This window comes from Erinaceus europaeus, chromosome 5 (genome assembly GCF_950295315.1).
Source record: "Erinaceus europaeus chromosome 5, mEriEur2.1, whole genome shotgun sequence".
In the NCBI taxonomy this organism is placed as follows: domain Eukaryota; kingdom Metazoa; phylum Chordata; class Mammalia; order Eulipotyphla; family Erinaceidae; genus Erinaceus; species Erinaceus europaeus.
Window position 1 is genome coordinate 3,483,443 of NC_080166.1, and position 14,586 is coordinate 3,498,028.

The following is a 14,586-nucleotide window of genomic DNA, read 5'->3' on the forward strand; positions in this document are numbered from 1 at the left end:
GGTCTGGAGTCTATGCCCTCAAATAGTTGGTGGGAACCAAAGGACACTTCTATGACACTTGAAAATGGTTTGAATCTGCCCTTCCCACAAGTGGCCTTAGGTAACCCCCTCACAATGATCCGACACTCACTTGACCCAGAAAACCCAACAAAATCATGCAAGTCAAGAGGCTCAAACCTCCGTGTGCATTTCAAGAACACTCGAGAAACTGCCCAGGCCATCAAAGGCATGCATATCTGAAAAGCCACCAAGTCTCTGAAGGATGTCACTGTACAGAAGCAATGTGTACCATTCCGTCGTTACAGTGGTGGCATCGGTAGGTGTGCCCAGGCTAACCAGTGGGGCTGACTCAAGGTCCAAGGCCGTGGCTCACGAGGAGTGCGAAGTTTCTGCTGCATATGCTTAAAAACGCAGAAAGCAACACTGAACTGAGGGGCCTAGAGGGAGATTCCCTGGTCACTGAGCAGATCCAGGTGAACAAAGCCCCTAAGATGAGGTGCCAAACGAACTCAGAGCTCATGGCTGGATTAACCCCTACAGGAGCGCTCCCTGCCACACTGAGATGATCCTCACTGAAAAAGAGCAGGTTAGCCCTAAACCAGAGGAGGAGGGTGCACAGAAGAAAAAGATATCCCAGAATAAACTAAAGAAACAAAAACTTATGACCCAGGAATAAATTGGGCATAAAATAAATGTAACTGAAACTAAAAAGAGAGAGAAAGCAAAAGAAAATGGTTTGAATTTCAAACTGCACTGTACATACATATAGGCTTACTGAAACGTATCCAAGGCAGTTTATCTGTATGTTGCTTTTGTGTGACAGCCTCGGGACTCAGCAGATGCAACAGAAGCAATGAATGACCTCCTGTAACCCTTTGTGGAAAAAGTCTCCCAAATCCTCTTCCATGTCCACAGAAAATTCACCTTTGCACAGTGCACCCACCAGGTGGAGCACACCTGGCATGTGGGTGGGCAGGGGGAGGGCATGGAGCGGAGGTGACAGGTCACAGTCGAGTGGGGGGAGATGACCAGAGTCAGTATTCCAGAGTTTGAGGATGGGTGTCTCCTGGTTTCACAGGTCGTCTGCAGCCAAAGTCCTGCACAGCTGTGCTCTGAAGAATAGAATTCATATATTTAGGAGGAAGAACCAAGATCCAGTTAAAGCTGGACAGACTAGGATGCTGGAACTGAGAGGAGAACTATAGTTATACTACTGCCATATCATGTTCCTTTCCCTCTCTCTCTCTCTTAAAATTTTTATTATCTTTATTTATTTATTGCATAGAGACAGAGAGACATTGAGAGAGATAGGAAGATAGGGAGAGAGACAGAGAGACACCTGCAGCACTGCTTCACCACTCACAAAGGTGAAGGTGGGGATCAAGGGCTTTGAACCCAGGTCCTTGTAATGCATGCTCTCAACCATATGCACCACCACCTGGCCCCACCTCTCTCCCTCTCCCTCTCCCTCTTTCTCTCCCTCTCCCTCTTTCCCCCTCCCCCTCTCCCTCTCTGCTGCACTGTTTTTGTGTTCTGCTTGAAATAGAGGAAGATTGAAAGGAGAGACAGAAAAGATAAATAATTATAGATGAAATCAGAGTACTGAGGTAATGGGTTAAAGAACGAAGGAGAAGCCATAGTAGAAGAAATGAAGAAAAGGAGAAAGTGAGGAGCACAGAGAAGAGTCTTGCAAAAACAGTTCTACCAACTGGACTTTATAAAAAACCCCATAGAGGTTTGACTGATCTAATGAGATGAGAATTAAGAAAAGATTATCTTTATTTACATATTGGATAGAGACAGCCAGAAATCAAGAGGGAAGGGAGAGATACAGATGGAGAGAGACAGAGAGACCCCTGCAGCCCTGCTTCACAACTGGTGAAGCTCTCCCCCCTGCAGGTGGGGACCGGAGGCTCGAATCTGGGTCCTGGCACATTGTAACACATGCACTCACCCAGGTTTGCTACCACTCACCACCACCCTCTTTTGTAATTTCCAGGGTTTTTAAATTGTTTTTACTTTTTCCCACTGGGCCCATCCCAGTGCAGACACACACTTGAATGAGCAGATGTGTGAGCGATGCTGACAGAGGCTGGTTGTGCTGAACCCCCTGCCTTCTGTCTAGCCGCACACACACCTCACTCCCTTCACCGGAGATGTCCCAAGTGCAACTGAAGGTATTTTTTCACGCATCCCTCTCTGTCTGTTTTTCCTCTGCCCTCTCTCAAAAAGAATCACCACTGTCTTGTTTCGGGGGGGAGAGGTTGCATTTTGACTTAGTCTAATTGCCAGAGAGAGGGAGTATTATAAACATGTGTTTGCAGTCTCTGCACTGGACTTGAATAACTGCCCTAAAATGGTTTACAGTTTGCTAGTCACACAGATGAATTCACAGCTCACACATGTTTAAGTAATGATGTAATTCTGCACAAAGTGTCAGCTTATGATGCATGTGAAGCAGACATAAGCTAGTTTAGAGAATTTAAATTTAAAATCACAACATTTCCAATATATGAACCACGAACTCTTGGAGTTGTGGGAGATGGTTAAGTCCTCTCTTCAAAGGAACATGAATAGAACTGTTTAGTACATAAATGCTCTTTATAAAGTGTTATCTACGACCACCTGTGGCCCATAGTTTGTACTCTTTAGGTCAGGTACTAGCTCCTTGCTAATCCTCCAGCAGAGACCCTCAGAGTCTCTTCCTCCTTTCCTTATTTAGACAACGGGGAGATTGTGAGCTCTGAAGCCCAGCCCAGGGGTGGAGAAGACAGTTCTGCTTCAGGTATAAAAGAAGGGAGAAAGATGAAGGGGGTGCACTGCTGCCTGACAGCCACTGTTGGCAGCACGCCCTTTTGCAAAAGAATAAAGGCCTTGCTTCAACTTCTTATTTTTTGCCTTGACAAGTAATTTTAATTGGAGGTCATTTACCACGGAGTCAATAAGGTTCTTTGTCAACTCAGTTCCTATAAACCTGATCATGCCATAGTTAGATTTAGGAGGGCATTTTCCATGCATGTTGAGGAAGTCAGTACAAGTAACATAGGGACAAAATCTTGACAAAATCGCCAAGATAAAAACTGGGCATAAAATCCCCTTTAAAGTGTTTGCCATTCTTGTTGACTCATTCATACATACACTGCTCAGGTTCTTTTTTTTTCTCCTTCAAGCATTTTCTTTATGACTATGACCTACTCTCAACCTACCTGCAATCTTTCTTTTCTTTTTTAAATTGTTATTAATTTATTTATAAACTAAAAAATGTTGACAGGCTTTTTTTTATAAGTGAATCTTTTAACTTTGTTTTTTAATATTTTTATTTATTTTATTGGATAGAGACAGAGAAATTGAGAGATAGAGAGACACCTGCAGCCCTGCTTCACCACTCCTGAAGCTTCCCCCCCCCCCACAGATGGGGGCCAGGGGCTTGAACCTGCATCCTTGTGCACTGTAACATGACCCTGACTCATTAATTTGCCCTGGGAAAAACATTAGCATCATTTAAGTCCTACTACGTAGAAACCTCACTTAGGAAATGTACAAGGCGCAGGAAAACAAAGCCCTCCACCCTTCAGCAAAAGCATTCAATTTCCTGTGCCTGCGGATCAGCAGAAAGAAGAAGGTTACACAGGGAGTCCAGATTACATTCTGTCTACAAAAGAAGGTCCCACCATTAGCTTTCAATGCGACCTCTTCAAAAGAAAAACACATGCCCTCCGGGTAGGCAGGTACAGAAGTGAACAGATATTCCAGTGAGCACTGCCTCAGGCTGAAGTCAGAGCCTGTCTTACTCATCTCTCCTGTGAGCTCAGACCCTTCCTTTCAAAGCTCACAGCTTTTGAATAACAGCTCTTTGTGAAGGGGAAGTAGGGGAAATATGCTTGCTCTCACATGGGTTGTTAAAACCGAACAAAAATATCACAAGTAATATCAACATAAAGTGAATATGTTTTCTTGTTCAGAACAAATAAAAGAGAAATCCATCAGTACTCAACGTGTACTTTGGAGCGTAATCAGCCTGATTGTCTCCATCTGGGGTTTGCACAGTTCTCAGGCGATTCTGCCTCCACTAGGTTTTCCGAGTTCCTCTCCCCCCGACCCCCGCACTCAACCGCAAAGGGGCTTTTCATACTCTGCCACTTACCACGAACAGGCCAAGCACTGTGTTCCTGGGGGAAGCTTGTGAAGGTCACTGAATCTGAGAAAGATCAAATGCAGTATGGCTCTGGAAATTAATTTGGGGGCAGAGAAATGCCCAAGGACCTGGTGGCTTTCTCTGCAGTCATGTCTGCTTGGCTGTTGAGTGGTTTGGGGCGTGTGGTCGGGAATCAAGGGGGACAAGCTACTGAAGAAAGAAGAGAACCAGAAGCGATGGCCGATTAGTATACTACTTGACATCAGGTCTGACGTGGTTCCAAAGAACAGCAAATGAGAAAGTCAGTGTAAACAGAGGGGCAATGCCTGGTATTATTAGCAGAGGTGATGACAGCCTAAGAGAGACTTCCTCCCGGAGGTGCTAGTTAATACATGGGATTTCAAACCAGGCCTGCATGCTGCACAGATGAAGGGAACTTGAGCTCGAGAGTTCTTAATTTTCAGGAATAGCTAGGCAGCAGGACTCGCGAGTTTGCAGAAAGCTCAAGTAGCAAGGTGGGAAGTTCCACAAAAGTACCGGATGAAACGAATCCAAGCTCAGAGACATCTTAACTCTAGTACTTTGCTGCTCTCTGGCAAAGTCTCAGACAGTCGACTGATGGCCAACGTCTGAGCAATCTACCAAGGAGCTAGTACTGAGCAGCTGCCGTAAGGAGACACGAACATACAAAATCACATCACATCCACCCTACTTTCAAAGCACTTTCTCTTCTGTTTTAGTTGGGAGGTGACTGCTTTCCAGTACAGTTGTTGGCATGTGGGTACCATTTCTTTTATTTCTTTTATTTAAGAAAGGATTAATTAACAAAACCATAGGGTAGGAGGAGTACAACTCCACACAATTCCCACCACCTAATCTCCCTATCCCATCCCCTCCCCTGATAGCTTTCCCATTCTCTGTCCCTCTGGGAGCATGGACCCAGGGTCATTGAGGGTTGCAGAAGGTAGAAGGTCTGGCTTCTGTCATTGCTTCCCCGCTGAACATGGGCGTTGACCTGTCGGTCCATACTCCCAGTCTGCCTCTCTCTTTCCCTAGTAGGGTGGGTCTCTGGGGAAGCTGAGCTCCAGGACACATTGGTGGGGTCTTCAGTCCAGGGAAGCCTGGCCGGCATCTTGATGGCATATGGAACCTGGTGACTGAAAAGAGAGTTAACATACGAAGCCAAACAAATTGTTGAGCAATCATGGACCCAAAGCTTGGAATAGTGGAGAGGAAGTGTTAGGGAGGTACTCACTGCAAACTCTAGTGCACTTCTGCTTTCAGGTATATATTTTGCAGTAGTTTATGGATACGTGTGAACATATGCTCTCTCTCACAGAAACTGGTGTATATCTAGGTTTTGGGACTTTGTTAGAAAGTGAACCACCTGAGATGAAATTAGAGTATACTATGAAAGGAAAGGTCTCACCCGAGTACTGAAGCTGAAGGGTTGTCATTCCACACGTGAAGTCTCTGGATACAGTCTGAAGTGAAGCATGTTGAGGTGGCAATCGTTGAGTTGGTTAGGTTGTGATTGGCGGATGCAATATTATTTGATATGAATTGGGAGAGGCATACGGGAAAGTGGGCCCTATCCAAGGGTTCCAGGACTGGGGGAAGTAGGGGCTCTATAGTGGAGATGTGAAGTTCCTGCTGTCTTAGGGTTCAAAAAGACAATGGATAGTTAATGTTATCATCACATTATTTGGTAATTGGGTTAACTGTGGGTACCATTTCTTATCTCACTATGGTAGGTGTCTACGAAGCACTTTCACCCAACTTGGGTCCTTCTCCATCACCATGCACCAGGCCTTGAATCCATCCCACTTTAACCCACTGGACAATTTCTGTTTCACAGAAGAGGATTGAGGCCAAGAAACATCTAAGTTGTCAAACAAAACTCCTGAACTACATGGCTCAACTCACAAGCATTAGTCCTAGGAGAAATCCTTAAAATCTTCTTTAAAATCTACTAAATGTTACTTTACAAACTTGCTTTAAAACCATAAAACATAAAGTTGCATTACAGAAATAGAAAGATCAACACATTTATAAGTGAGATAGTTGGTAGTAAATGTAGAGATAACTAAAATCACAAAGCCCAATACCTGTACTTTGTTGTACTCTAAGGATACTCAGTAGCACAATAATAAGTGCTAGCAACAAAACCAAATCACTAGAAACACCCGCTGTGGTTTTCTGCATACTCTAAAAATGAAGGAACCGAGGAATACATTATTATCATTATTAACTCAGCTAGGGCTCTGTTTCTGCACAGGAAATGCACGGCAGCTGGTGGCCTTATTTTTCCCCATTTCTTTTTAATTCTATAGGACAACTAGAAATTGAGGAGGGGCAGGCTAGGAATGAAGAGGGAGAGAGAAAGAGAGACACCTACAGCACTGTTTCATCACTCTTGAAACGTCATGCTCTGAAGGTAGAAATTGAAGGAGGTTTGAACCTGGCTCTTTGTACGTTGTAGCCTGTGTGTGAAACTGAATGGACCACCGCCCAGACCTCAGCAATGCACTTTATAACTGCCTATCAAACTAGTTACATTTGGGGGGGGGGCTTAAATTCTGAAGCTTTTCTATTTTCCACATTGCAACAACAGGTTTGACCCTAAGATGAGGCTCAGAGATGCAGAAATGTGTTTATTTATTTGTTTGTTTGACAGGACAGAGAGAATTTGAGAAGGAAGGGTAGCTAGAGAGGGAGAGAAAGGTAGACAGCTATAGCCCTGCTTCACTGCTCATTGTTCACTGCTCACTGAACCCAAATCCTTACCATGGTAATATACACACTTATCCAATGTGTCAACTCCCAGCCCCCACTTTTAACCTTTAGCACCACCATCAACCAGAGCTGAGAGCTGCTCTGTCTGAGTTAATAAAAAATAAAATTAAAAAAAGAATTGCTGAGTCTTTACATTATTTACCATTCACCTATGGGGGAACATCATTTTTTTAAATTTATTTATAAAATGGAAATATTGACAAGACCATAGGATAAGAGGGGCACATTTAAATTCCCACCATCAGAACTCCATATCCTATTCCCTCCCTTGAAAGCTTTCCTATTATTTATCCCTCTGGGAGTATGGACCCAGGAACATTACAGGATGCAGAAGGTGGAAGGTCTGGCTTCTATAATTGCTTCTCCACTGAACATGGGTGTTGGCAGGTCAATCCATACCATCAGCCTGTTTCTGTCTTTCCCCGGTGGGGCAGTGGTCTGGGGAGGCAGGGATCCAAGACACATTAGTGAGGTCGTCTGCCCAGAGAAGTCAGGTTGGCATCATGGTAGCATCTGGAACTTGGTGGCTGAAAAAACATTAATATACAGAGCAGAACAAATTGTTGAATAATCAGGAACCCAAAAGCAAAAATATAGCAGATGAGGCATGGGCACTCCATTTTGGAAAAGATAGGAAGCCTATTTTAGGTATATTTCAAGAAGCCTGTGACTTCACTGGTTCCTGCCTGAGCCTGACAGCTGACATGCAGGTGGACCAAAGGTTTTGTCTGGGAAGATGGTGTCAGAGTTGGAAATAGGACTAGAAAGCTGGATCAGGGAAGAGAGTAGCTCCCAAATATGGGGCAAGTCTATAAACAGTGTAACTATATCTATACCCTGTGGATTTGATCAGGGGCCCATATTCATCCCTTCTCTGTAGGTCTGAGCTGGCATTCTGTGGTCACGGCTAGGAACATTCTAGGTTGCTCTAACTTCAGGACCCATCCTCCTCGAGTGGTAGAGTATGTTACACCCAACCTCCCTATGGAGAATAGAACATTCCCTACGATTATTGATCCACGTAAAGGGCAACATGCTATAGGGGCCCACGAGGGGGCCATTATGTTGTTCCTGATGGAGATGACCATGGAGAGAAGGATCTTCTAGCGGTCCAGGCCCATCATGTCTGTGTGGGAATCCCAGGACACACTGACTACGGCCCCAGGTGATGGGGTGGCCTGGCAGTGACCAAAGAGCCATCGTGAAAGTGTGCTGGTCTCTTGCCCTTATCCAACTTTTGTAATCCTTACTTTGTCTGACAAGGTTATCTTTGGAATGATTGAAGGAAGTGAAATAGGTAGTAGGAGAGGAGAGAGTATCTAAGTGTAAGTAGAAGCTATTTGATTAGGTACTTTATGGTATCTGTTTTAGGTCTTTCTACTTGCTTGCTGGATTTATTGACTCACTACAAACTATCGTACGCTTTTGCTTTAAGGTGGATGTTTGAGAAACAACTTTCTTGCCGCCAAGTGTGAGTAATGATGAACAGAGGTGGCATGATTTTGTGTGTACACGCCTTTTAAACTGTTCTGAATAAAGACCAAGAAGCAGCGTTGCTAGACCATAAGCCAAGGGTATGACTGGTTTTGTAGGAAACCACTAAACTGCCTCCCATAGTAATTCTAACACTCATTCCCACTGGCAACAAATGAGAGTGATTCTCACCCCGCACCTTGACTGTCCTTAGTCTCCTATTCAGGTCATTCTCATAGGTGTGTAGTGATGTCTCATAGTGTTTTCATTTCTATTTCATTGATAAAAGATATGGAGCAGCTTTTCTTTTTTTGTTCTCCATCTGTATACTTCCTTTGGTGAGACGTCTGTTAAAGTCTTTGGCCCAGTTTTTAAGTGAGTTGTTTATTTTCTTATTGTTGAGTTTTAAGAGTTCTTTGTGTATTTTGGATAACCGTCCTTTACCAGATGTCATTTGCAAATATTTTCACCCTGTCTGTGGTTCGTCTTCTTATTCTTTTGACACTGCCTTTCAGAGAGCAGAAGGACTTCTTTATTATTATCTAAATAAAGTTCTTTCTCCCTTTTTTCAGTAATTTATCAGAGTTTTACAAGATGATAAGTCTTCAGGGGTATAATTTCACAATCATACTTGGTCACTATAAGTCAATGACCAAGTCCCCAGTCCCTATAAACATGAGAATTCTAAATCAATTTAAAAGAAAATTCAACCTCTTTAGGGAACAGGCAATGGCAAACCTGGTTAAGCACACAGACTACAGTACACAAGGACCCAGGTTCAAGCCCCTGGTCCCCACCTGTAGGGGAAAAGCTTCAGGAGCAGTGAAGCAGTGCTACAGATGTCTCTCTGTCTCTCTCCCTCTCTATTCTCCCTCCCCCCTCAATTTCTAACTGTGTCTATCCAATAATAAGTATATTAATTTTAAAAATTAAAAAGTATTGGGGGTTGGGCGGTGGCGCAGTGGGTTAAGCGCATGTGGCGCAAAGCGCAGGGACCGGCGTAAGAATCCTTGTTCGAGCCCCCGGCTCCCCACCTGCAGAGGAGTCGCTTCACAGGCGGTGAAGCAGGTCTGCAGGTGTCTATCTTTCTCTCCCCTTCTCTGTCTTCCCCTCCTCTCTCCATTTCTCTCTGTCCTATCCAACAACGAATTGTGTCAACAAGGGCAATAATAATAACCACAACGAAGCTACAACAAGGGCAACAAAAGGGGGGGAAAATGGCCTCCAGGAGTGGTGGATTCATGTTGCAGGCACCGAGCCCAGCAATAACCCTGAAGGAGAGAAAAAAAACATTTAAAAAGTATTTAAACAGGGGAGTTCTCACAAAGTCCAAGAAACAGTTTGATTACTAATTGTTTGCAAGTTTATTACAGTCACTTATATTCCACATAAGTGAAACTATCTGATATTTTTCCTTCACCACTTTATTTCACTACCATAACAACCTACAGTTCCATTCATTTTGTTCCAAAAGATACAATCTCATATTATTGATTGCACTTTGCTCCATTTTGTATTTATAGCATATATGATAGATAGCATCCTATGCCTTCTTTATTAATTTATCTTCCAGCAAGCATTTAAGTTGCATTCGTATTTTGGCTATTGTCAATACAGAAGCTCCGAGCTTAGAGATGCATGTATCTTTTTGAGTTAAGGCTACCATGTACTTTGGACATATGTCTGAGGCTTGTGTCTATGGGGAAAATTCTCAGGTATAATTTCCCTGAATATAGCCTCTGTTCCTTTCACCTTGTCCTCTTCCTCAGGAATTTCTATCACTCTTACATTTGATCTTTTGATGGTGTCTGATATTTCACAGAGGGCTGCTTAATTCCTTCTAAACCTTTCTTCTCCACCATCTTTAAATTGAAACAGTGGGTTAATTGTATCTTCTAGTTTAGATAGTCTTTCCTTTGCCTGAGTGAGTCTACTTCCAAAGCCTGATACTTGAGCTTGTACTGTGCTCACAGCATCTTTCACATCCTGTAGTTCTGTTTGAAGTTTTCTTTCCTGCTTCTTAGTTGTTTAGTGAATTCTGTTTGAAGTTCTTCTTTCGTGTTTTCTAATTTTTTGGAGAACTTTCTGGAGTTCTTATTTTGTTGTTTCCTAACTCTATTCTTTCAAGTCTTTAGTATGCTTATCAATCACTATGTTTAGATTGTTGGAAGATTTCATAATGAGTTTTCTTTTTTTTATTTTTTTAAATATTTATTTATGTATTTATTCCCTTGTGTTGCCCTTGTTGTTTTATTATTGAAATTATTACTGTTGTTGTTACTGATGACATCATTGTTGGATAGGACAGAGAGAGATGGGGAGTTGGAGAAAAGGAGAGAAAGACAGACAGACACCTGCAGACCTGCTTCATTGCCTGTGAAGCGACTCCCCTGCATTTGGGGAGCCGGGGCTCAAACTGGGATCCTTATGTAGGTCCTTGTGCTTTGTGCCACCTGTGCTTAACCCACTGCACTACCGCCCGACTCCCCATAATGATTTTTTTTTTAATTGTTGTAGTCATTGTTGTTGTTGATGATGATGTCGTCATTGTTGGATAGGACAGAGAGAAATGGAGAGAGGAGGGGAAGACAGAGAGGGGGAGAGAAAGACAGACACCTGCAGACCTGCTTCACTGCCTTTGAAGTGACTCCCCTGCAGGTGGGGAGCCCTGCAGGTGGGCAGCTGGGGACTTTACCGGGATCCTTATGCCGGTCCTTGCGCTTGGCACCACATGCGCTTAACCCGCTGCGCTACAGCCCGACTCCCATGAGTTTTCTGTAGTCTTTTTCTGATAGTCCCTCTCTAATAAAAGTTTTAAAGAAAACATCAAAAGGAAACAAGTAAGAGAATGCAAGACTAAGCATTGTGTGCATGAAGAGATTACTTTAATTGAGTTAATGCTGGCAGTTAGGAAAATGTAACACGTGAGACTGGCTGGTGCCACTTGCTTTTTTTTTTCTTTTTCACTTCCTAACAAGGAAGCCTTCCATAACTGAGTATCCATACACATCCAAAGTGACTGTCCAGATAGGAACCCACATGATGACCCTGCTCAACTGCCTGATCCACCCCCAGACCCACAAGATGAAAAAAACACAATGCACATCCAAGCTTCTTGAAAACAAGACTAACCCAAGAGCCTTCCCTCCACTTGACTACCTGCCATTCACTCTTTATCCCACTTCACTTTGGCAGCGAGCACAGTGTTCCTCTGTGGCTGTTCCCAGAAGGTTAGCAGCAACCTTCTGATTGGCAAACCCAATTCCCAGTTCTCTAGAACTTGTTCTTTGACCCTGTTGACCAATCCTGTATTCTTGGACCTCTTTCCCTTGGTTTCTAGAATTCTTCTGGTTAAACTCCTACCAGAGAATGTTTGCATTTGTTGCTTTCAAAATGGACTTAGAAAGGGGTGATATTTTTAGCTTATTCCTCTCCTTCCTCTGGCCATCTTCACTCCTCCCTCTCCTTCTCTCTCTCTACGATTGTGACTTTATGTTTACTTGTTTCTTTTTTTTTAAAAGTTCTATCTTCATTTATACCACTTTCCCTTGTCTCCCCACTACCACACACATTTTATCCATGTCCATAGCTATAAATACGACTCAATTGGTAGGAGACTTCTTTAAATAAATATTTTCACCTTTTTCCAAGTTTAATGATCTATAAGTGACATACAATATTCTCTAACTTTTATGTTATTTTTGTTGAGGGTGAAAAACAGATAAAGGATGAAAGGGGAAGTGAAAGAGAGAAAGATAAAGGGGAGAGAGAAAGATAGAGAGGAGACACCCACGGTTCTGCTCCACCACTCATGAAACATCCTCCCTCCAGGGGACCCATGAGTTTGAACCTGGGTGGGCACACATATGAGCACTCTATCAGGTTGGTGGTGTTTCCTTTTTATAAGTAAAATTAAAAAAAACAGAAAATAAATAAAAAGAAATGTCTCATCCAACAGCAGACGAGTGGCTGAGCAAGTTATGGTACATATACACATTGGAATACAACTCAGCTATTGTTTAAAAATGGTAAATTCACCTTCTTCACCCCATCTTGGATGGAGCTAGAAGATATCATGTTAAGTGAGATAAGTCAGAAACAAAAAGATGAATATGGGATGATATTCCTAGGCAGAAGTTGAAAAACAAGACCAGAAGGAAATATACTAAGCCAAACTTGGACTGGAGTTCATGTATTGCACCAAAGTAAAAGACTTTGGGATAGGGGTGAGGGGGCTCAGGTCCTGGAATATGATGGCAGAGGAGGACCTAGAGGGGGTCGAATTATTATGTGGAAGACAGAAATTTTACACATGTACAAACTATTGTATTTTACTGTCGACTGTAAACCATTAACTCCCCAATAAAGAAATTAAAAAAAAAAATCTTTCCACTTAACTCCTCAATCAAATTAAGAACAGTTTTTGAACTGGAGTTAGAAACAACAATAACAACAGCAACAACTGTATTATCTTAGGCCAGAAAACATATCAGACCACAGGGAATAAAACCATACAAGAGAATAGTGAAACAGGAAAGAGAATTCTATCTCTTTAATTTTTAAATTTTTAATTCTATCTCTTTAATTTTATCTTTTTAACCCCTTCTTTCTGTCCCTCTCCCTGGCTTTCCCTCATTGCTAGGACACTTTTGACAGCAACAGGGAGAACTATTTTGAAGTGACAAGGGGAATGATGCTAGCATATACTAGACAGTGAGCCCCTAGTAAACTGGAAGTCCTGGACATTTTTCTTTTTTCTTTCTTTTATTGAAAAAAGGCTGTTTTTTTTTTTTTTTCCTCCAGTATTATTGCTGGGCTCGGTGCCTGCACCATGAACCACCGCTCCTGGAGGCCATTTTTCCCCCTTTTTGTTGCCCTAGTTGTTGCAGCCTAGTTGCGGTTATTATTGCCATTATTGACGTTGCTTTGTTGTTGGATAGGACAGAGAGAAACGGAGAGAGGAGGGGAAGACAGAGAGGAGGAGAGAAAGATAGACACCTGCAGACCTGCTTCACCGCCTGTGAAGTGACTTCCCTGCAGGAGGGGAGCCGGGGGCTCGAACCGGGATCCTTATGCCGGTCCCTGCGCCTGCGCTTTGCGCCACGTGCGCTTAACCCACTGCGCCACCACCCGACCCCCTGAAAAAAGGCTGTTTTACGAGACTGTTGTCTTCATGGTATCATTTCACATCTCCCCCATTGGCTCTCCCCCATCCAACTACTTTCCCTCCACTGCAGTGGGATATACCTCTCCTCCCTTCCAGTACCCTGGAGCCACCTCACTAGTAATCTCAGGTCTGTGACTGCAGACCAAGGTTCATCTATGACTCACTCACCCTGCTCCCCTCAACCCCCCACCCCACATGAGTGTCTTTCTCCTTCTGGCTTATTTTTCTTAGCATGAGTCCCTCCAGTTTCATCCACAGTGTAGCAAATGGTAAGGCTTTGTATTTTCTATAGCTGAATAATATTTCACAGTGTGTGTCCTGATTTTCTTATCACAGCAGAGAAACTCAGCAATTGGCTTCAGTAAGGTACATTAAAAGACACCTTTCCCACTCTTTCACACTTGAACTTTGACTTCTTGCATTAGCAAAATGGTGTGCAAGCTTGGTTGCTTTATTTTTTGGAATAAAAGCAATAAAAGAAATGCCCTTCCAAATAAAAGAAGAAATGAAAGAAATGTCTCCTCATGTTAAACTGGGGGGATAGAGTCAGGGTTTTTTTTCTTTTTTGTTTTTTTTCATTTATAAAAAGGAAACACTGGCAAAACCCTAGGATAAGAGGGGTACAACTCCACACAGTTCCCACCACCAGATCTCCGTATCCCATCCCCTCCCCTGATAGCTTTCCTATTCTTTATCCCTCTGGGAGCATGGACCCAGGGTCACTGTGGGGTGCAGAAGGTGGAAGGTCTGGCTTCTGTAATTGCTTCCCCGCTGAACATGGGTGTTGGCAGGTTGGTCCATACTCCTAGTCTGCCTCTCTCTTTCCCTAGTGGGGTGGGGCTCTGGGGAATCGGAGCTCCAGGACACATTGGTGGGGTTGTCTGTCCAAGGAAGTCTGGTTGGCATCATGCTAGCAACTGCAACCCCCTAAGTCAGAAAGATAAAGATGAGTATGGGATGATCCCACTCATAAACAGAAGTTGAAAAAGAAGAACAGAGAGGGAACTCAAAGCAG

At 43.3% G+C, this 14,586-nt stretch overlaps 1 pseudogene; it reads left to right on the forward strand.

Moving 5' to 3' along the window:
* Nucleotides 1-114: 114 nt before the first annotated feature.
* On the forward strand, nucleotides 115-676 carry LOC103108652 (large ribosomal subunit protein uL22-like; annotated as a pseudogene).
* The last annotated feature ends 13,910 nt before the right edge of the window (nucleotides 677-14,586 follow it).